Raw genomic sequence first — 24426 nt, 5'->3', positions numbered from 1 at the left:
CAAGATTTTTACTATTTATTTTTATCTCTAAAATGTCGGGGTGATGTGGGGTGGGGTACCTCCTAATCTATGGGGTCGGATACTTTTGAATTTTTATCTGTGGGGTCGGATACTTGTGAATTTGTATGTTTGGGGTTTTTATATTTATTTCCTTTTTATTTATGTGCTAATTAAATAGATTACGATTTTCACCGTTTCCTACCTCGCTCCTCATGTCTTTCGTTATCGTTCGGTAGCTATCGTCATCTATATTATGCTTGACTGGAACGTTTTGGCGGTTAATTCAAATGTGGGTTTAGATAGAGCTAACATAGTGTTAAATGAGCGTTGTGCGTTTGATCATTTTAGCATTGCTAAAGGTAATTCGAGGGATAATCACTAAAATGGGTAATCACTATAACTAAACTTTCTCTTTAAAAGGTTTCTGGGCATAAGTCCTTGTTAGAAATTTATAATATGCGATAAGTGTGCACCGGCATAAGTTTATATTGTAAACTCATCCAGGGGATTATCACTAAAACTATTTGTTCTTCGATTTGCCGGAATATTAGAATTACAGCATAAGTGAATTTATACGGTTATAATTTTATCACTGTTTAGAGTAGGGAATCGAGGGGCTATTAACTCTGATTTTATGCACGGTAAATCATTTAAGCATTGAAAAAGATAGCGCTATTCACTCATTAGGGTAAGGTATAAAGGGATTATCCACTTATTAGGGTAGGGTATAGAGGGGCTATTCACTCGTACGATGTGGCTACTATTACGAGCCCTTGGGCCGTCTTGTTTAAATGCCCATTGAGAATGAGAGTCTTTCAATGAATGTTGAAGACCTCCAGTCTCTGCCAAGTGATTTAAATTTCAGACCCTCTCTGTGGGAAAGGGGGAATTAAATTAACAAGACTTACAAACTGACATCATCCTTAAATTAAATAAGGACTATAAATGAAAAGTTAAATCTCAGATTAATAACCCCCCTGGATATGAAAGGAAATAGGGAGGCATTTTTGTATAGGGCATCGGCATCTCTATAGCGCCCCTCTAGTCAAAACTTGTTACCCCAAACAGACTCAGTAAGCGCGTGACCGCGTTTGCTACTCCATGCTTTTTTAAGCCTCGGCTACTTTTTATCCGCTGTTCCCGTTTCTTTTTATCTTTTCATCCCGGTACCTGGTCCGGAGGTGTTGGTCACTAAATTCGGTAGGATTTTGGTTTTTTATTTATGTAAAGATTAAACTATAAATTTGATAAATCAAATGACAGAAAAGCAATAATGGTCTTCGAAGACACAAAAAACTGTTTACTGTTGTCGTTTGCTAGGCCTTGCCGGTACAACCGTACAATTTAAACTGCGTTGTCTTCATGGGGTGACAAAGTTCTATGTTTTGCCGTCTGAGGGCGCCACATTACAATACTATTTGAAAACGCCCGGTTTTGTTTGCCTTTCATATCCAGGGGTTATTAATCTGAGGTTAAATCAAGGTATTGAAGGTTTTATTAACGTTACTATGAAGGTATCAAATAAAAAATTTACAAGTTAAGCTCATCATTAAAAAGAACATTAAGATTATTATTAATAGGCATAAACAATTTACAACAAGCTCATCAATAAAAAGAACATTAAGATAATTATTAATAGGCATGAACAATTTACAACTTAACCTCATCAATAAAAAGAACATTACGATAATTATTAATAGGCCTTTCGTATAATGGGGGTAGTAAAACTGTACCAGTCCAGAAATAACATATAATTTTGTTTAAGAAGGGACTAGCAATATTTTACTATTTTGTCTTCCTTAAACTTTGTATTCTGGCAGCTCTGTTGCCAAGAGTTTTTTGTTAGTTTGCTTTCGTGACGATGGCCTAGGTTGCCAATGTTTTTTCCTAACCTCAGGCTCATACGCGAAAATGCCGAAGTGTGTACCTTATTCTAATGTTAGGAAACGATTTTAAAATATCCATGCGGTGGCATAACTAGTTAAATATCAGCAACAGTTGAAAAACCTTGGCCTAAATTTTAGGGTGGTCTGCTACAGTATAAGGTACAATTCGTTCAGTAATATAAATTGGTAAACATAATAATAAAAATATAAATTTAAATAAGATTTGCAAACGCTTCAGAACCTCCCGTTACTCGGACCCCGATACACTTAAGACCGAGGCTTATACCTCCTGAGCGTCCGTAGGTCGCGGCCATCTTTATTGTTTACATGGGCTCCTGACGAGAGTCGTCAGCCTCGTCTATGTTTGGAGGGAGGCACAAAATTCATACCCCTTTTTAATGGACAAATAAGGTAGAGGGGAAGCATGGGCCAAGAATGGGGGAAACTACGAGTCTCTACTCCTACACACCACATCCTTGATTAAGTCTCCAATCCAACGTCAGCAATATCATGGACAAAACAATACTGAAGCCGAAGGACCGATGGCAAAGGGAGAAAGTTGAGAAATGCTTGTTAATTCGTCTTCTAGCGACAGATACATCCAATAGGGAGTCACTATTCACTAACTCACTATCAATCATTCCAAATTCATTTCACTTCGGTTTAACAAACTGCTTTAACAATAAACCTACTCCGATTCCCAGGCTCATGTACCGAAGCCATTTTGGTAGAAATAGGCTCGTCGGTTTAACGTGTAGTGTGTACCCAGTTTTTATGAATAAAATGGTTAGAATTTGATGTTTGAAGAGTTGTAGAAGCTCAAGTAAAACAGAAAACTTGTGCTTCTTTCGAATACCGGGCAGTTAAAAAACCAAGGAGAAGCAACGTACAAATTATCCGCTAAGCGACGTAAGCTTTGGTAACAAAAGTAGGGCCTTGGAGCTGAGTCCTTAAGAGAACATACTAAAATATGCTTAAAGCATTTCGTCTTGGGTATATATTATCCTACAAATATTAGGTTCCAGTTCACTCATAGAACAGATATTGTTAATTACTTATTTAATTAAACTGTAAACCAAATTCTTACTAGATTGGTCTTATTCATAATCGGAATGCTATTTTATAAACAATGGAAAAAAACCTAAAATTTTAAATTTGCCGGGGTCAATGAATATAGTAATACTAATTCTAGTCACTAGAGGGCGCGCAAAAGTGTAATCTGGCCGGGGCCATCTTAAGTGTTCCGACCGACTGAAAAATCGAAACCATAAGTCCCCGTTCGTCGCGTAACTTATAAAAATCACTCCAATCAATCACAAAGTCACTCAGTTTTTTGCTTTAGACGAATTCAACGCTTTATTCAATTCCAATCAACTCAAATTCTTTTATTTCAAACTGTTCTTTACTTTAACTTTTCTTTTGCATTATTCTTCCGTGGTATCTAAACCATTTCCATTTCTTTTATTTCCTAGGTATCTTAACCTTTTCCATTATCATTTCCATTATTTCATTATTTCCGTGGTACCATTCAATTTCCTAAGTTCCATTTTTTAATTACTTTGTCCGAAGACTATAGCTCCTTGCCTAGGTCTGAGCTTCATTTCTTTTATTTCTTATGTCCGACTAAGGACGTCTAGCTTCTTCGCTAGCCAATTCCCAAGTGATTGTTCTTTTATGTCCAAGTTCAGTTTATGTTTTTACCAATTTGCAAATTTGGCTAGAGCATCGGCCTTTACCCTCATTATTCTATCCCCTCATTTTCTCTTTTATTTATCTTAACTTTCACTTTTTACTAATGCACGTGCATGTCATATAATATCCAGAATCTTTGATCTGTCCTATCCAAGCTAACAAGTCTTATTGCTTTGTTTTTCAAGCGAACCGATCCCTTCGGTCAAAGATTCTTTTTAAAGCAGTTATACTTATTTTTCTTACACAAATTTCCAGATAAAGCTTTCTATACTGTTTTTGTAAGGAACATTAATAATTCAAAGTTTACAAAAAATATATATAACACAAATGAATACAAAACAAAAAACATGAATATTTTGCGCGCGCGGGAATTAGGCCTAATTCTTAAAAAAAAACATTCAAAAACTGCACATCAATTCAAAATTCATACACTTATTTTGAACATACGTTTTGTTAAGTTTTCATACGGTTTTTATTTTATCACCTCTCAACAATTTTCTGTCCATTTTATTTTCTTCATAGGGCCGAATTCTCTACCTAATTGTAAATTTTTGATAGAAAATAAAATATAAACGCGTATTATTTTTAAAATGATGCTCATGCTTCTTGTTAAATATTTTACTGAAGTAATTTGGGTGAAAAAAAGATAAGAATTTTTTAAATATAATTGATGTTTTATAATCATGTCTTCAAAAGTGAAAACTTGAATATATGTTGCTTCAGGCAGTTAATTTTTTACACTTATCTCTTACACTTTCCCGTCTTTGTCTAAAAAGACAGTTTTTATTAATTTGAAGTGATCTCGTGGAGCGCCTATGCTATCAAGAATGAGATTTTCACTAGGCTGCAATGAGTCGGGCTGAATACCCAGACGTAATTAATATGAATTCTAAATATTATGATATTATAACCCAAAAAACAATATTTTCAAACCGCTTCTCCTCTTCAAAAGACGAGAGTTTTCTCTTAAAGGGAGGGGAAGTGGAAACTAAAATGATTTTTTTATAAATTTTTCTACTAATTATAAGACCAGTCTGCATAATGAAACATTCAGGATATACCTCCCATTGATTTTAAAATTAAATTAGGTTGATATTTAAGAATAATTTAAAATAAGGACCTCCGACCAATCGCGTAACGCCCTGCCTTTTATTTAACAAAATTCTCGTGGCACGCTCCACGCCACGCACCACAATTGTCACATCGCGCAAATTTTTTCAAATCTCGCGATAAATTTATTCAACATGGAGCGTGGCGCAAGAAGATTGTTAATAAAACAAGACGGCCCAAGGGCTCGTAATAGTAGCCATATCGTACGAGTGAATAGCCCCTCTATACCCTACCCTAATGAGTGGATAACCCCTCTATACCTTACCCTAATGAGTGAATAGCGCTATCTTTTTCAATGATTAAATGATTTACCGTGCATAAAATCAGAGTGAATAGCCCCTCGATTCCCTACTCTAAAGTCTAAACAGTGATTAAATTATAACCGTATAAATTTACTTATGCTGTAATTCTAATATTCCGGCGAATCGAAGAACAGATAGTTTTTGGTGATAATCCCCTCGATGAGTTTACAACATAGACTTATGCCGATGCAAACTTATCGCATCTTATAAATTTCAAACAAGGACTTATGCCCAGAAACTTTTGAAAGAGAAAGTTTAGTTATAGTGATTACGCATTTTAGTGATTATCCCCTTGAATTACCTTTAGCAATGCTAAAATGTTCAAACGCATAACGCTCATTTAACACTATGTTAGCTCTATCTAAACCCACATTTGAATTAACCGCCTAAACGTTCCAGTCAAACATAACATAGATGACGATAGCTACCGAACGAGAACGAAACACATGAAACGGGGAAAATCGTTATCTATTTAATTAGCACATAAATAAAAAGGAAATAAATATAAAAACCCCAAACATACAAATTCATAAGTATCCGACCCCACAGATAAAAATTCAAAAGCATCCGACCCCACAGATTAAGAGGTACCCCACGTCACATCACCCTGAAATTTTAGAGATAAAAATAAATAATAAAAAACTCGGGGTTTCTATCAAGTCTCTATAGCTCAGTGGTAGAATTTCCGTCTACTACGTGAGCGACCCGGGGGCCCTATTCTACTCCGATCGGTGAGATCCATACCGACAGTTTCCGGTCGGTGCGCTATAAAATTGTCGCTATGACAAAATTTCGGTATTCTGAACTGATCGGTGACTCTAAAGATCGCTTGAAAGAGTCGTTATCATAACTACAGCTTAACCCTGTAGTTCAGAGGTACCAACGATCGAAAATGGCGCTCATGCTTCACGAATTAGAGATATTATGGCACTTATATGAAATAGAAAATAATCAACCGCAAAGGGACTTACGAAGACAAAGAGTTATGCGAGATAGATGTGCTGCGTTTGAAATGTTGTCGGACTATAAATTCAAGAGATTATTCAGGTTAAACAAGGACTCAATCAACGCACTGTGTGATACTCTCAGACATAGACTGGAAGGCAATCACGCTTTAGCTTTACCCGTGGATGTGAAGGTATTTCATATCATTAATTCAGGATAATTATAAACGACCTAAACTTATTTTTTTTAATGAAAGGTTCTTGTAGCAATTAGATTTTTTGCTGTTGGATGTTACCAATTATCAGTTGGTCAAGATTTATTCTTGACTGTTAGTCAACCTTCGGTAAGCCGATGCGTCTCGAAGGTTAGTCTAGCTATTATAGAACTATGTATGGCGGATCACATAAAGTTTCCTTCAACCGAAGAAGAGGAATTACAGATAAAAACTGGATTTTGCAAAATAGGAGGAATACCCGGTGTGATAGGAGCTATAGATGGCACACATATAGCAATTGTTGCACCATCACAACAAAATGAGCAATTTAGGGAACAGCAATATGTGAACCGGAAAGGATTTTACTCCATAAATGCTCAAATCATTTGTGATCACACTTACCGTATTCTTAACATGAATGCAAAGTTCCCAGGTTCTGCTCATGACTCGCACATATTTAGAATGTCACAAGTTTCCGCTTACCTAGAAAGGGCATATATAAGGGAAGGGAAGCATTCATGGTTAATTGGCGATAGTGGCTATCCACTAAGACCATGGCTAATGACTCCCATTTTGGATGCGCCTGCTGGATCCGCCGAAGAAAGATACACCACCGCCTTTACGAAAACCAGGCAAATTGTTGAATGTACAATAGGTATTTTAAAGCAGGTTTTCCGCTGTCTCCTTGGACACAGAACACTGCACTACGATCCGACAGCTGCGGGAAGAATTATATACGCTTGTTGCGTACTGCATAACCTTCGAAGAGATGCAACTCATGTACCAGCCGATGACGAATTCTCAGACAGTGACGACGAAGGTGATGATGAAGTAATTAGAGATCGAAGGAGGGCTAGACAACACGTAGATGTACCACCTTATGTGCCCCAAAGGAATGACAACTTTTTAAGAGCTGGTGAAAGAGTCAGGGAACAAATTGTAAGGCGATTTAGAAGGTAAAGACGTTTCCAGAGGAAATGGCTTCATTTAGTATTGTTAATTTATATGCTTAAAAGAATGTCTTCATATTGTTCAAAATGTCTGTATTCAGTTTATTAAATAAACACCATCAAAACTTGCATATTTAAAGAAAACTTTTATTCTTAATATATTGAGATCATAAAAGGTGGGATGAAAAATGTATTTCAAGGAACTCAAAAATTGACTTTAGGATTTACTTTTTGAAATTCTTTACATAATCACATATTGCATTAGCTATCACTCCGATTGAAACAGCTTTTGAAGCCTCGGCACTAGCTATAGCTTCTTGTGCCACAGCATGTTTTTCTAATGACACTTGAATTCCTCTTAAAATATCATTTTTATCACGCTCGGTTTGGATCAATTCCGTAGAAGCAGTTTCAAACCTTGTAGCATCCATATGTTTTCCTAGAATTAAATTGTAGCATTAAACTACATTAAAACATATCATAGAATGATTTTATGTTAATACTATTTCTGTTAGGTGTTTTATTGGACGGTAATTTATCACATTCTCCAGAGGTACTTGGCTGTTGCGAAGTTGAATCTAATTTAATATTCTCAATTAAACCATTATTTAAATCGGTTATTTACATATTTACCTCTACGAACGTTTTAGCTAATACTTAAAATTCAATGTTTAAAGGTTTACTTTTACTCAAATATGTCTTACTTGAACATTGATTATAATAAAAGTTACATAATTTATACTAGGACAAAACTCACCACTATTCAGTTTTTCAGTTCCTGAACTATTACTTACAGCCTTTTCAGGCTTATCGGCAACAACCATAAAAGTAAGTGGGTTGTCAATCGACGTATCACAATGGGTTAGGATTAAGTTTTCATCCAAAGTAGCGCTTGAAGTTTTGGCCCTTTCATTGCCACCTATTCCTTGATTATCACTGTCAACTACAGCTTGAAGTCCATTTGGATCTTCATCCTTAAATATTAGATATCAGGTTAAAAAATACTTTCAAAACAATGATAATATTCATAAAAACATACCATTTGGAAATCCCTAAAACCAGCCTCAGGGACATTCGGATTACCCTCAACGCAAATTGAACCCACTAATGCTAACAACCTTAGCTCTAGCTCAGTTAGCTCAGTTGAAGGACGCTCTCCTCCACCAGTTTTAGGTTTTTTTAAATTTCCGGCTTTAGTTTTTGTATCCGATTTCCAATCCGTAAATGACTATTAAGGAAATTAATTTCAAAAACAAATTCATACAATAGTATTTGATTCATCGTTTTACCTTCTTCCATTTCTTGGTGTCTTTAGTTGCTTCTAATCCATCAGAATTTAGCTTGAGAGTTAGCTTTTCCCACAGAGTGTCACATGTTTTTTTTGGTAAAAGTGGGAGTAAATTTATTGCTTATCATTTGAGGATTAGTTTCCATAAATTCGAGCATAAGTTCCCGCTGTCTGTCAGATATTTTAGCCGCACGCTTTCTTGTTTGATCGCACATGATAATAGTAATTCATACAATATAAGCAATACCTTTCAATTACAATGATAACCGAAGCTTCGACTTTTTGATAACAAAGACTTTGGCGCTCTATGTAGCAGACGATGGCAAAAAAAATGTAAACAAAAATATGCGCGTTGATTGGACCGCTAAGTCGGAAACACGTGTAGCTAGAGAGACCTTCTAACGACAGTCGTTAAAAGCACGTACCGCTCAACGACTTACCGATGTCTCGAAGCGACCCTTTCAGAATAGCACTTTTTAAGAGGATAGTTAAGAGAGCGACGGTAACACAAGCGGTATATTTGAAATCGGTACGTGAACGATCGTAGTAGAATAGGGCCCCGGGTTCGAATCCCGGCTGCGATCTTGAAAAAATTTTAATTAAAATTAAATTTCTAACCGAGCCCAGTTACCCCTATGGGTGGGTTGTGGTAATATAAAGTTCATTTTAAGCTAAAATCTGACGATAACGATAGCGAAAACTCCGGCCACTACTGTTACTACTGTTACTACGCCTCGGGTCAAACTAAGAGCCTATCGTATACTACGATATGGCTAAAAAACGGCGCTACGCGATTCGTCGGAGGTCCTTATTTAAAATTATCCATGAAATTTCAAACTTATTGTAGTTTAAAAATCGTTCGGTGTTATTTCCTGGATTTTCACTATGCATATTGGTCTTATAGAAGAATCAATAAATTGTTTTTTATTTTCCACTTCACCATCCCTTTAACGAACGTCTGATTTGTTTCAAAGTATTGCGCTACAAGACCAATCATATATATGCATAAAGTGACATAACGTCTAACAAGTATTATTACGACAAAGATTCGATACTCGATTATGAATTATCGCCACTCTAACCAAGTTTGCCATATTTTTAATAAAGACTGATTACTCGTGTCCTATTCATCCGAATTGAATTTGGTGAAAACTTTGCAAATATGAATCGACCCGAAGGAATCCGAAAATTTCATTTATATCTGCGAGAATCTAATATTTTCAAAGTTGATAATTTTGACATTTCCTGTTTCCGGTATAAGTATGCAAAGGACAACTTTGGAACGGGTAAAATATGAAAGAGAAATGCAAAACTTTTATAACGCGCTTCATTCCAGAGCGCTAGCTTGAATAGTTTTTGAAATATAGTAAAATATGTGCGAAAACTGCAACTGGCGGTTGGAGAAATAGTGGACAGTAAGAGTGTGGGTTGTTACACAATTGGAATAACTAGCGTAGTGTAGTGTAAAACAATTATAAAAATATCAGAGAAATTGGAATGCGGTCTGGAAGTTGGGATTTGTAAACAGACAGACAGACGCGTCCAGGATATTTTTTATTTACCTTGAAAGTTAAATAAAGGGTTTCATGATATTTCCTATATTATCATAATCATGCGGAGGCTTCAATATTGTACAATGTTCTGTGTAATGTAGCCAGTGAGTACAACAATAATACAATTTATCGCTGCTCTCGTTTTCAGTTTTTGAGATCGATGTTTTTAAGAGGTTTCAAAAAAGGGGCGTTGACTATCAATTTTCCCAAATTGGCTGTTTTGGATTGTTTCAAGCTAGCAGAATAGTATGGTGCAACAATGATTTACTTTTCCCGAGCCTTTCACCAACACTTCAAATATAAGCAATTGTTCATGCATCATTGTAAATACTATTTGTTTGTCTTTCAATTTCTCCTTTGAAATCCAGGTTTTCCGTCACATATTGGTGGTATGGTGTTTGCTTCGAGACGTTTGATTTTTCTCTCCTCTTTGATATTTTAATACATTAGCCTACTTCATGGATACTAAAACTTTACTGAAAGTCGTATTGCTATTGGTAAGTACAATATATTTTGATAAGTTTTTTAGTTTGTCATCTCAATATACTTAAACGTTATGTTGTGTTTTTCACATATTTGAGGATAATTGTGTGGTCAACAATAAATAGATAACTTTCTAACCGTGAGCCAGATTCAATAGTGCCCAAACAGGCTTGATGATTTAAAGATTCCAGTTTGAGTTCATTCCTAAAGGAACAGGAATGACTAGTGTAGAACTTAACGCATTATATTTAGTGTTGTCAGAAGTAAGATAAGGGGACTAGAAATAAAGAGCTCTAGCATTGGTAATAGATCCTGGCACTAGTGAACAAATTTGAGGATTTTATGCCGCTTCCATCGCGCCTACACTAAAGAGAAAGCAAGCTGGTGCAGCAAGACCATGACATTTTATTATCTACGATAAATTAATTATCTACGATAAATTAATTATCTACGATAAATTAATTATCTACGATAAATTAATTATCTACGATAAATTAATTATCTACGATAAATTAATTATCTACGATAAATTAATTATCTACGATAAATTAATTATCTACGATAAATTAATTATCTACGATAAATTAATTATCTACGATAAATTAATTATCTACGATAAATTAATTATCTACGATAAATTAATTATCTACGATAAATTAATTATCTACGATAAATTAATTATCTACGATAAATTAATTATCTACGATAAATTAATTATCTACGATAAATTAATTATCTACGATAAATTAATTATCTACGATAAATTAATTATCTACGATAAATTAATTATCTACGATAAATTAATTATCTACGATAAATTAATTATCTACGATAAATTAATTATCTACGATAAATTAATTATCTACGATAAATTAATTATCTACGATAAATTAATTATCTACGATAAATTAATTATCTACGATAAATTAATTATCTACGATAAATTAATTATCTACGATAAATTAATTATCTACGATAAATTAATTATCTACGATAAATTAATTATCTACGACAAATTAATTATCTACGACAAATTAACTATCTACGACAAATTAACTATCTACGACAAATTAATTATCTACGATAAATTAATTATCTACGATAAATTAATTATCTACGATAAATTAATTATCTACGATAAATTTATTATCTACGATAAATTTATTATCTACGATAAATTTATTATCTACGATAAATTTATTATCTACGATAAATTTATTATCTACGATAAATTTATTATCTACGATAAATTTATTATCTACGATAAATTTATTATCTACGATAAATTTATTATCTACGATAAATTTATTATCTACGATAAATTTATTATCTGCGATAAATTAATTTAAAATTAGTATTTTACATTAGAATTTTACTCATTATAAAACTAAGCTTTAAACCGTTTAATTGAAATTTTTTAAACTATTATTTATGATCAATTTGCCAATATCGTAAATTAACCGATGTCAGTAACAATTTATTTAAAATCAATGAAACTAAAATATCAATATCAAACAATTATCTACTGGAAAAGATATCAAGCTATTCTTTAATTTTAATATATCATGTTAAAATTTATTATTTTCTGACACAAAAATTTCCAGCTTCTTTGCTTAATTCGCGAAATTTAAGAAATTTTAACGTTTTCTGATATTAAAAGAGAAATATACGGATGATTCAGAGATGTATGCGTTCCTTGCAACAGTAGATTCCTTGCAAAATTTGGAGTCGAATTTTCCTGAGCGGTTTCGGTCTAAACCGAACCGTTACAGAGTTACAAGCCCTTAAACTCCGGGCCCATTCGGGCCCTAATACCCCGTTCAGACGGTTCGTAAAATCTTGGTCTAATAAGAAAGCTTGTTTAATACTCTTGTTACTTTTGAAAAAAAAAACAAACAAACAGGTCGTAAAGCGATTTTGGTTAAACGAAATTCAGGTTTTCTGAAGAAACATGCGACATCTAACATTGCCCCTCACTATCTTTCTCAAGCAAGCGTTTAGTTTTAACGTGTCGTTTGAAGAGGGTATTAAACAAGAGGTGAAGAGAAGTTTAAAATGAGCTATCATCGGTGATTGCCAATTTGAGAAGTTCTTAATTTCAAATTCACATTTTTGCCTCCAAGCTTCCGCTAAAGCTTTCCACCCTCTTCAGACGAAGCATAAAAAGTACTTTCAATAATTTTTTTTTGGATATTTCTTTATTTCGATGTAACAAACGATTTAAATTGCAACAAAAGGTCTTCAACGGCTTTTGAAAGAAGTTGCTCAAAATGAGAACCATTGGCGTTGATGCATGCCTGAGCCCGACATCTAAAAGACCCTTGCACACTGTTTATCATTTCCGGATGTTCTCGAATGTTCGCCGCAGCATGTTGAATGCGCTCCCAAAGAACGTCTCTTTTTGGCACTGGTGAAAAGTAAACCATGGCACAAGAAAAAATCCAGTGGATTTAAATCTGGAGAACGGGGAGGCCACAGCACTGGTCCAGCGCGTCCTATCTATCTTCCTGGGTATTGTTCGTTTAGAAATTCCCGAACCGCACGACTGTAGTGCGCGGGAGCACCATCCTGCAGGATCCACATGCGTGCTCGGGTAGCCAAAGGGACGTCTTCAAATAGTACTGGTAGATGTTGACGAAGAAATTCCAAATACACTTCACCAGTTAGACGTGGTGGAAGCATAAACGGACCAACAAGATGGTTGCCAACAAGTCCGGCCCAGACATTTATGGAAAACTGGTGCTGATGACTTCCTTCTCGAGTTAGATGAGGGTTTTCTGCAGTCCAGTAGTGCAAATTGTGAAGGTTTATTATGCCTGTTCTGGAAAAATTCGCTTCATCCATGGAAAGAATGCTTGACAGGAAGTTCAATTCGTTTGCGTCGCGTTGTAATAACCAACGGCTGAAATTAACTCGCTGTGGATAGTCATTTGGTGTTAACTCCTAAACTCGCTGGTAATGATAGGGCCTTAGTCCGTTCGATCTAATAACTCTCCAGACGCGGGATTGTGGTATACCCGTGAAATGAGCGATTTTCCGGGTGCTTACCGTTGGGTCCTCAATGACGTAGTTCATTATCTCGTCTTCTTGGCGATCACGAACAATACCGCGATCCCTAACGCCTAGGCCACGAATAACCGCGCCAGTTTCCCGTAATCGTCGATCAACATTGAGGAACGTGCGAGGGTCTGGTGCTCGTCTCCTAGGAAATCGTTCAGCGTACCTTAGCGCAGCTTCGTTCGCGTTACCACGACATTCCCCTAACAACAAATGCATGTCCGCGTATTCGTTATTCGTCAAGTTATTAAACGCTCGGTTCGCCATTGCGGACTTTAATAAGTTCTATCTATTCAGAATAATTTATCGGGTACAAATAAATTTTCACTGCTTCAGCAGGGAAACTAAAGGCGTTTATATACTTCAAAATAAGCCCAAAATGACTTTTATTAGGTATTTTGGTGTAATAGAAACCGGATTCACAAGGAAAAATTGCAATAAAAAACTAACTGGCCTATTTCATTGCGTTTGAGAGTCCTCTAAATCCGTAATCTACGCCATAAGAAATTTGTATTTTCACCAATTAGTAAACGAAACAAACGTCTCGTTTACTAATTGGTGAACACTAAATGACTATCCACAGCGAGTTAATTTCAGCCGTTGGTTATTACAACGCGACGCAAACGATCCGAACTTCCTTCCCTTCAATCATTCTTTCCATGGATGAAGCGAATTTTTCCAGAACAGGCATAATAAACCTTCACAATTTGCACTACAGGACTGCAGAAAACCCTCATCTAAAGCTATGTCCGCACTAGGGTAAAATATTCGCTTCGCTCGCCACGCACGCTACGCCAAGTACGCCGAGAAAATCGCCTGTCCACACTGACAAAATTTCGCGCGTAGCGTACGTAGCGAAGACGGCGAGAGAGACGAAAAAGGTTCAACTGGTTGAACTTTTTACGTCGATCTCGCCGGCGTAGGCGACGCACAACCAATCCGCGTCCTTTTCTTTGTCACGTGGGATAAGTTCTGTGAATAGATCGAGGTAATGTCGGGAAATTGCAGTAGAGTGAAGCGTTTAGCTCATGCGAATAAATTAATTATTGCATTGCTATTAATTCGAAAACAAAAGAAAAGGGACCATGTAAAACGTATTTGGTTTAGAGAAGTTTTCCAGGACAGAAAAAAAGATCGGGGTTTTTATAACCCCACACCCAAAATGAGATATTATTACGAACGATACGGGGATAAACTCTTCGTTGAGCATTTGCATTAATATTAATTCTAGTTTCGTTGTCCGACATTTAACGAGAAAAACTCCAAATAGCAGCCAAACCAAGATTCAACATGCAATTAATTCAGACTATTGTGAAGAAAAAAAGCCGATGCAGCTCTTTAAATATTACGTCCGTAAAATGATGGACGCTGATTGGTCGTGCGTCGTCTACGCCGGCGAGATCGACGTAAAAAGTTCAACCAGTTGAACATTTTTCGTCTCTCTCGCCGTCTTCGCTACGTACGCTACGCGCGAAATTTTCTCAGTGTGGACAGGCGATTTTCTCGGCGTACTTGGCGAGCGTAGCGTGCGTGGCGAGCGAAGCGAATATTTTACCCTAGTGCGGACATAGCTTAACTCGAGAAGGAAGTCATCTCACCAAAAACATCTCTGTAAAAATATGCCAAGTTGTTTGGCCGTAAAAAGAAGTGAGATCTAAAATACGGCCAAGTTATCATCTCCAGGTGAACCAACATTTTATTCGACTTAAGTTAAAACTTCTCAAGAATGTTTTTCTGACTTGGCCATTTGCATATCAAGGATTCGTTTAATTCCAGATATGGATCGAAATTAAAATATTAAATCAAATTGGTTAAATATTCTTGATAAGCCTTTGTGGTTAAACTTGTAATTTCCGTTATTAACCTTCACGGGTGCAAAGAAGAAGGATGCAAGTTTGGAATGCTAATGGCCAAGTCAGAAAAATATTCTTGAGAAGTTTTAACTTAAGTCGAATAAAATGTTGGTTCACCTGGAGATAATAACTTGGCCGTATTTTAGATCTCACTTCTTTTACAGCCAAACAACTTGGCATATTTTTACAGAGATGTTTTTGGTGAGATTTCACTCCTTTTTGTACGTGCGTGTTCTTGTAGATTTATAGAAGTAGGATTATGAAGTGAAATAAAAATTTGTACTTTTAGATTTTTATTTGTTCTTTCCAAGAGTTTTACTTGGCTTTGCCTTTTTCAACTTTTTTGCATTCAACTTTCTTTTTTTTTCTCAGGCTGTGATAATTGTTAACCGTATTTCTATTCGAAGAATACAATATTGTGGCAAGTAACACTTTTAATCAACAGAATAGATTTAAGAAAAACTAAATGAATCAAAACACGCTTAGAACCATTTCAGACGAAATGAAAAGGAAATGAGTAAAAAATTTAATTACTAAAACATTATGCAAAAAATATAAATTTTGCAATAATACGAAAGAATCATATTAGTAAAAAATATTAATATTAAGAGACGAAAAAATTAAATTATAATGTCCTATTACGAGGGGATATAAATTATAAAACCCCCATTTCAGGGGCTAACAGGGGAAAATTCCCGCTTTTGGGACTTTTTCCTTTCTTTGTATGCTAAGTCCTACTTGTATGCCAAATTTTATCATTCCCGCAACACCGTAAGTGCCCTAGAGGTTTAGATGATGACTCTAATTCTAAACCCCCATTTCAGGGGCTAAAAGGAGAAAACTCCCGCTTTTGGGACTTTTCCTTTCTTTGTATGCTAAGTCCTACTTGTATGCCAACTTTTATCATTCCCGCAACACCGGAAGTGCCCTAGAGGTTTAGATGATGACTCTAATTTTAAACCCCCATTTCAGGGGCTAAAAGGCGGAAACTCCCGCTTTTGGGACTTTTCCCTTTGCTTGTATGCTTAGTGGTATAAGTATGCCAAATTTCATCATTCTAGCACCACAGGAAATGCCCTAGAGGTTTAGATGATGACTCTAATTTTAATCCCCCATTTCAGGGGCTAAAAGGGGGAAACTCCCGCTTTTGGGACTTTTCCCTTTGCTTGTGTGCTTAGTGGTATAAGTATGCCAAATTTCATCATTCTAGCACCACCGGAAATGCCCTAGAGGTTTTGATGATGTGTCAGTCAGTCAGTCAGTCTCATAATGTGTCATTTTCACATAGGATTATCACAGAAACGAAATGAGTTAGAAAGCAGGAAGTTGGAAGACTTCCTAGGATTAACACTGTGCCCTTGAGGTGCAAATATGAGTGGTGTACTATTCCCCAGTACCGAGTTAAGAGGGGGTCAAAATGAGGCTGAAATGTTTCGGGTAAAGGATTGCTGGTAGTGAACGACAACTTGGCGGGTGCACTGCCGTGCACCCAGATCAGCACCAGTTTTCCATAAATGTCTGGGCCGGACTTGTTGGCAACCATCTTGTTGGTCCGTATTTGCTTCCACAACGTCTAACTGGTGAAGCGTATTTGGAATTTCTTTGTCAAGATCTACCTTTACTATTGCAAGACGTCCCTTTGGCTACCCGAGCACGCATGTGGATCCTGCAGGATGGTGCTCCCGCGCACTACAGTCGTGCGGTTCGGGAATTTCTAAACGAACAATACCCAGGAAGATGGATAGGACGCAATGGACCAGTGCTGTGGCCTCCCCATTCTCCAGATTTAAATTCACTGGATTTTTTCTTGTGAGGAACCATGAAAGCCATGGTTTACTTTTCACCAGTGCCAACAAGAGACGTTCTTTGGGAGCGCATTCAACACGCTGCGGCGAACATTCGAGAACATCCGAAAATGATAAACAGTGTGCAAGGGTCTTTTAGACGTCGGGCTCAGGCATGCATCAACGCCAATGGTTCTCATTTTGAGCAACTTCTTTCATAAGTCGTTGAAGACCTTTTGTTGCGATTTAAATCGTTTGTTACATCGAAATAAAGAATTATACAAAAAAAAATTATTGAAAGTACTTTTTATGCTTCGTCTGAAGAGGGTGGAAAGCTTTAGCGGAAGCTTGGAGGCAAAAATGTGAATTTGAAATTAAGAACTTCTCAAATTGGCAATCACCGATGATAGCTCATTTTAAACTTCTCTTCACCTCTTGTTTAATACCCTCTTCAAACGACACGTTAAAACTAAACGCTTGCTTGAGAAAGATAGTGAGGGGCAATGTTAGATATCGCATGTTTCTTCAGAAAACCTGAATTTCGTTTAACCAAAATAGCTTTACGACCAGTTTGTTTGTTTTTTTTCAAAAGTAACAAGAGTATTAAACAAGCTTTCTTATTATACCAAGATTTTACGAACCGTCTGTAACGCTAAATTATACAAATTCCAATTCGATACTTAAATTTCAAAATTCAACTACAAATTTAAACTCTCATGAAATTAATATTCTTCCTCTTCTCACAAACACACTTCACGCCTATTCAATGCTGGCCATGGTTCAGGCGTGGTAGCTGTCAACTCTGGTGGTCCGGGAGATCTAGGAAAGTTACTGGCCAGGGCTTCCCTAACTCCCGTTCTAATCCCTTCTTCAAACATCACTGTCCCCCTGTATGGAAAGTTACCATTTCAACTAAAAGCAATGTATAGCAAATAAGAAAACCCCCGACGTCATCGTTGGCGTCAACGACTTACCCAAAAACCCAAAAGGACGGGTTAAAAAGAAAAAGAGAAAGCTCGCTCACTCGCTCCTGACCCATCGGCCGAGATGGTTCGCTTGAACTTTAAAGCCACGACGAGTTAAAAAAAACAAAATGGTTAAAAACTTATGTCGGGAACGCGAGCTCAAAAGTAGGAGAATATAAACTCCGATAAGGAGAAATCGCGCTTCAGCGCGAAACCAACAAAACCCAGCAATGGGACGTGAAATAATCGCGCCCGAACTAATTAAGAACTAATTACCTTTCGTGTATCACGTGTGCGCGCGTGCCGCCGTACTTACGGACCCATCATTTGGGATCAACCCGACGAGGACACTAAAAGACGTCACTTCACGTAAAGTACAATTTAAGTTTAATTAATGTGGCTTGAGAAGCCTAAGTGTAATATCTTAAGTAATATCTTTAAGATCATTCCAATACATCTAATACAATGAGGCCTCAAACACTCCAAACAAAGAGTGCCCCTTTTCCTAAACTAAGAAGCGCTTCAAATTTTAGTTTTATGTATTTTGTTTATTAAGTGTAATATTTTTGTTTTATGATTCTTAATAATTCATTTATATTAAATGTCAATTGAAATAGTAACTTCCCCATATTGACTATTTATTCGATATCCCATTAATTAATTTAACTGAAACGAAAGACACCCTGGATTCACTGGCCAGTTTCTTCATTAGCACCACCTCCCAATAGTGAACAGGTAGGTCACCCGGACCAGATGGTTTCACAGCTCGTGTAACGATACGGAATGAAAAGAAAAAGATAATTTCCACGTTACAAAATGGGGGCCCAGCCGGGATTTTGCATAAAGAATGTCAATAGGAACTAATGGGGGAACGTTAGGATAGGATATAATGTGAAGGAACGTAGGGTAGAAATATTTTTTTTAAACAAAGCTGAATTTGTCTCAATATCTCCTGGTTGCCGTTGCTCTATATTTGTAGCAGGTATTAGTTTATATGATTTGATTGTTATTATCGGCATAATTGAACCCCTCATTGGGTTTCGCTCAGGTTACTTTTGTGATTTGATTTTTCCAGTAATTGATTTGATACTTCAGTTATTTATTGTTTAATATTTTAACCTCCCCATACATTTAATTGGTACTCTCGTACTTCCCTATAAACCAATATTTTCGTTTTGACGAAGAAGATAAGGAATTTTGTAGAAAGTCCCGGAGAGAGCGTTATTTAGCTCGAATTAATAGCACAATGCCTTTATGCGCTCGCAGTAATCCTTCTTCGCGAAGTAGCTCTCCCTCAAGAAATAATCCGCAAACACCTCCCCCTTCAACAGCAACCCCTGTGGCCCATGACCACACCCTAACTACTACTATGAGTAATCCACTAATACCACTTGGTGCCTCGGGCTCTGGGGTCAGTACCCCCGTTTCCACAGTACAAACGGTACCTTCTAATGTAGCTAGCAGTGCTACACCGCCGCCAGATGTCTTAACATTTATCATGACGCAGCTAAAGCAGCAAGCGGACCAACAGAAAAATTTAGAAAATATGCTTTTACAATTATTAGCAAATCAGAGTAACGTGGGTACCCCTCCACTAGTACCTCCAAGTGCAAATGTATCGCAAATCTCAAATGAAGGTCCCTCTACATCATTAGCACAAAATTCTAATGTAGGTCCCCCTACATCACAAATTTCCAATGTAGGTCCCCCTACATCCTTATCAAATGTAGGCGTTCCTCCAGTAATACCTCAAAGTCAAAATGTGGGTACCCCTATACCACCCTTACAGCATTCGCTAACGCACACTCAAACATTAGGTACCCCTACAGTATCATTACCGCAAATACCAATACCTATTCAGACCACCCCAACTGTGCAAAACCTTGGAATACCTAACACCCCGCCTATACAGGCACTGACAACTCATAGTGTTAATTCTTTTCCCAATAGCATAGTTACCAATCCTGGTTTTGGGGGTAGTGCTGTTAATTTTGCTACCAATGCACCTGTGCATCCACAGCCCAGTCAGTTTAACTTTGCAGCGCCACTAGCCGCTATGGCGCCAGGACCCATTATGTATTCCGCGCCTTTACAGACGACCCCTTATTCAGGAAACCCCACGGATCCTGGACCCAAAGATTTTCTAAAGTGAGCTTTACAAATGCGCTTAGCCCATAACGTCCCTGACGACGAATTTCTTCGTCGTATTTTACCTACGATGTTACTTGGCCCCGCTCTTGACTATTATCTAGATAACCGCCCCTTTGCTTCATGGCATGATTTTGAGTGAGGATTAAGATCTCGTTTCGAACGCGCGGGAAATGATAATAGAATCAATGACAAAATTAGAGAACGAGTTCAAAAACCGCAAGAAAGCGTGTGCGAATATGTCGAACAAATACAAAAACTGTTCCGCCAATTAAATATCCCTGCCTCGGAACAGGAACAAACAGCCATTATCCGTAGCAATATGCGTAATGGGATTAAGAAATATTTGATGACGAAAACCTATGCCAATACTCGCGATTTATTAGACGATGCTATGGGTATTGAGCAAGTCGTTCGAATGGAAAAACGGGAAGAAACAGTAGCGGAAGGTGCTAATTCTAAGAAAGCCCCTAGTAATTCAAATAACGCGCGGCCACCAAATCATTCTGGCAACCATGGTCGCCCAAATCCCCAAACCTTTCGTTCAAACCAGTCATATGGCGGGAATCGCTATAACAATAATTCTAATAGGTATAATAATAATCAGCCTAGGTTTAATAGCAATCCACCACCTAATCGATATGATAACAATCAACCTAGGTATAACCCGAACCAAAATTTTAGACCACAGTCCGAACGTATCTATGTGAATTCCAATATCACTTGTCTGCACTGTAACAAGGTGGGACATATACGACCTGATTGTCCAGACCTAGTTTCTTGGCCTGAATCGGGAAACGCGGAGAGAGGCGACGTACTCCATCAGGGGGGTCGAAACCCCATGGACCCGCCGCCTCAAGCTTAAAACCCTTACATGTTAGCACGGGAATATCGCCACCAGGGGACCCTCTAACTTTAAGGACACAAGATTTTCTTCATATTAATTTAGGCTCAACCCGTTGCGTAGCTTTAATTGACACTGGATCAACCCATACTCTTATCAATAGCAATTTTAAACCATCTTTAGAACAACAAGGTTATAGAACCACCCAAAGTAATTTAGTTTTAGAACAGCCGGACTCTACACTTTTGGCAACCCAAGGCTTAGTAACAATTCCTTTTTGTCTTCCGCAAAAACAAGTACTTTTCGAAGCAGCCTATGTCCCCAATTTACGTTATGATTGCATTTTAGGAAGAGACCTATTAGAACACGTGGGAATGATTATTGATTATGGCCAAGGACTTTTCCATTATCCAAATAACATTAATAATCAATTACCTTTTGATTCAGTAATTTTAAACGAGGGAAGAGTTTTTAATTTAGCTTCCTCCAATCATTTTATAGACGTAGAAGGCATCAATGCGGCACTTGGAACTTCCCCTTTAGGGTTTGCCAAACAAACACAATTAAGAGCGTTAGTTTCTAAATATCAGACAATTTTTTCTTTGGTTCCTGGGAGAACGCAAGCTGTAGAACACTACATTGATGTGGGTGATAATCTCTCTATATCTAGCGCCCCTTACCGCCTCTCCCCCGTTAAGCGAGAAGTACTAGATAAAATAATCGACGATATGTTGGCACAGGATATTATAGAACCCTCTAATAGTCCATGGTCGTCTCCTGTTATATTAATCCCAAAGAAAGACTCAGACGAGTCTCGTATGTGCATAGATTACCGCAAAATTAATTCAATAACTAGAAAGGATACTTATCCTCTCCCCCGGATCGACGATATATTGGAGTCGATTCGAAACCCCAAATATATCACGACTTTAGACATGCGCAGTGGATACTGGCAGGTGCCACTGCACGAGCACCATAGGGACATTGCCGCGTTTGTAACCCATAGGGGTCTCTTTAGACCCAAGGTACTTATGTTCGGGTTAACTTGTGCCCCCGCAACCTTTCAAAGAATGGTTAATAACCTCTTTGTTGATTTAAGTAGTTCAGGAGTTTGCGCGTACCTGGACGATATCATAATCGCGTCATCAACCTTCGTAAATATGGTGGTCGCACATTGCGTCCCAGGGATCCCTTAACTGGCAGAGTCAAATCATAGTATGAATGCTCTCCGTTTTGTTTTTGTATGATTGCGCAAGTTTGTTTTAGTTGGTGCACCTGTATATATTGAAATGGGTTCAGTTGTTGTTCCCCTATTCTAGAGTTTTTTTGTATTTCATGTCATGGTCAGGGTCTTGATCACGCCCGTCCATTTAAATTTTTTTTATGTTAACCTCAATAATTTTTTTTATTGAGCTAGCTTATTAGTTATTAGTTTCTGGTTATGCCTCTTATTCGTTCCTAGTGGCATTCTTGGGGTAGGTGGTAACGTTGGTCGCACGAGGACGTTCGACATTAAGTTGGGGAGGATTGTAACGCTAAATTATACAAATTCCAATTCGATACTTAAATTTCAAAATTCAACTACAAATTTAAACTCTCATTAAATTAATATTCTTCCTCTTCTCACAAACACACTTCACGCCTATTCAATACTGGCCATGGTTCAGGCGTGGTAGCTGTCAACCCTGGTGGTCCGGGAGATCTAGGAAAGTTACTGGCCAGGGCTTCCCTAACTCCCGTTCTAATCCCTTCTTCAAACATCACTGTCCCCCTGTATGGAAAGTTACCATTTCAACTAAAAGCAATGTATAGCAAATAAGAAAACCCCCGACGTCATCGTTGGCGTCAACGACCTACCCAAAAACCCAAAAGGACGGGTTAAAAAGAAAAAGAGAAAGCTCGCTCACTCGCTCCTGACCCATCGGCCGAGATGGTTCGCTTGAACTTTAAAGCCACGACGAGTTAAAAAAAACAAAATGGTTAAAAACTTATGTCGGGAACGCGAGCTCAAAAGTAGGAGAATATAAACTCCGATAAGGAGAAATCGCGCTGCAGCGCGAAACCAACAAAACCCAGCAATGGGACGTGAAATAATCGCGCCCGAACTAATTAAGAACTAATTACCTTTCGTGTATCACGTGTGCGCGCGTGCCGCCGTACTTACGGACCCATCATTTGGGATCAACCCGACGAGGACACTAAAAGACGTCACTTCACGTAAAGTACAATTTAAGTTTAATTAATGTGGCTTGAGAAGCCTAAGTGTAATATCTTAAGTAATATCTTTAAGATCATTCCAATACATCTAATACAATGAGGCCTCAAACACTCCAAACAAAGAGTGCCCCTTTTCCTAAACTAAGAAGCGCTTCAAATTTTAGTTTTATGTATTTTGTTTATTAAGTGTAATATTTTTGTTTTATGATTCTTAATAATTCATTTATATTAAATGTCAATTGAAATGGTAACTTCCCCATATTGACTATTTATTCGATATCCCATTAATTAATTTAACTGAAACCAAAGACACCCTGGATTCACTGGTCCAGTTTCTTCATTAGCACCACCTCCCAATAGTGAACAGGTAGGTCACCCGGACCAGATGGTTTCACAGCTAGTGTAACGATAGGGAATGAAAAGAAAAAGATAATTTCCACGTTACACGTCTGAAGGGGTATTAGGGCCCGAATGGGCCCGGAGTTTAAGGGCTTGTAACTCTGTAACGGTTCGGTTTAGACCAAAACGGCTCAGGAAAATTCGACTCCAAATTTTGCAAGGAATCTACTGTTGCAAGGAACGCATACATCTCTGAATCACCCTGTATATAACTTTCGTTTTATTTGAACTAGTTTCTATACAGGATTTTAAATCAATTGGCCATTTGTATGAGTACACTTACCGACAATTGATTTTACTAATCGAGAGAATTACTAAGTCTTTTAATTAATATTTCATAAATACTACCAGAATATTTTTTAAACATTAAAGATTATATTGTTCTTTTAGATTCATTGAGTTAAAAATATTGGTTAAGCTTTGTTATTGATATCGGTTATTTTACAATATCGGCTAATGATGCAAATCTGTTTATAAAATTAAATCGGAACTTCAAGTGTTACAAGACAGTAGATAATTTCAAAATCGAGAGTTAGCAACTTCAAAACAATCTCAACAGAATATCCGAGTTATCATTACATGTGATAATGTGACGAAGCGGCTCAGTGAACGTTGGGCAATGGCCTCATACAGTTTTGATTGACCATCGTCAATGGTCAAGCTAAAATTCCTCCTAAGGTAGTAAATAAACAGCACTTGACGCAACCTTCTACGGAGCTATTAGTAAAACAATATA

The 24426-nt window shown here is 37.2% G+C and overlaps 1 long non-coding RNA gene across 1 annotated transcript; it reads right to left on the bottom strand.

Moving 5' to 3' along the window:
• Window positions 1-7305: 7305 nt before the first annotated feature.
• LOC149657014 (uncharacterized) lies at window positions 7306-8933 on the bottom strand. The gene is made up of 4 exons (XR_016370036.1): window positions 8389-8933; window positions 8139-8327; window positions 7603-8073; window positions 7306-7538 (listed from the first exon to the last, which is right to left on the bottom strand). It is a non-coding gene; the product is annotated as an uncharacterized LOC149657014 (long non-coding RNA).
• Between the last annotated feature and the right edge of the window lie 15493 nt (window positions 8934-24426).

Source organism: Phalangium opilio, unplaced genomic scaffold (genome assembly GCF_054372755.1).
Source record: "Phalangium opilio isolate 3A_F unplaced genomic scaffold, DU_Popi_V2 ptg000077l_1, whole genome shotgun sequence".
NCBI classification, from domain to species: domain Eukaryota; kingdom Metazoa; phylum Arthropoda; class Arachnida; order Opiliones; family Phalangiidae; genus Phalangium; species Phalangium opilio.
Note: the sequence above shows the minus strand (reverse complement) of the source record. Positions and strands in the feature narration are given on the sequence as shown.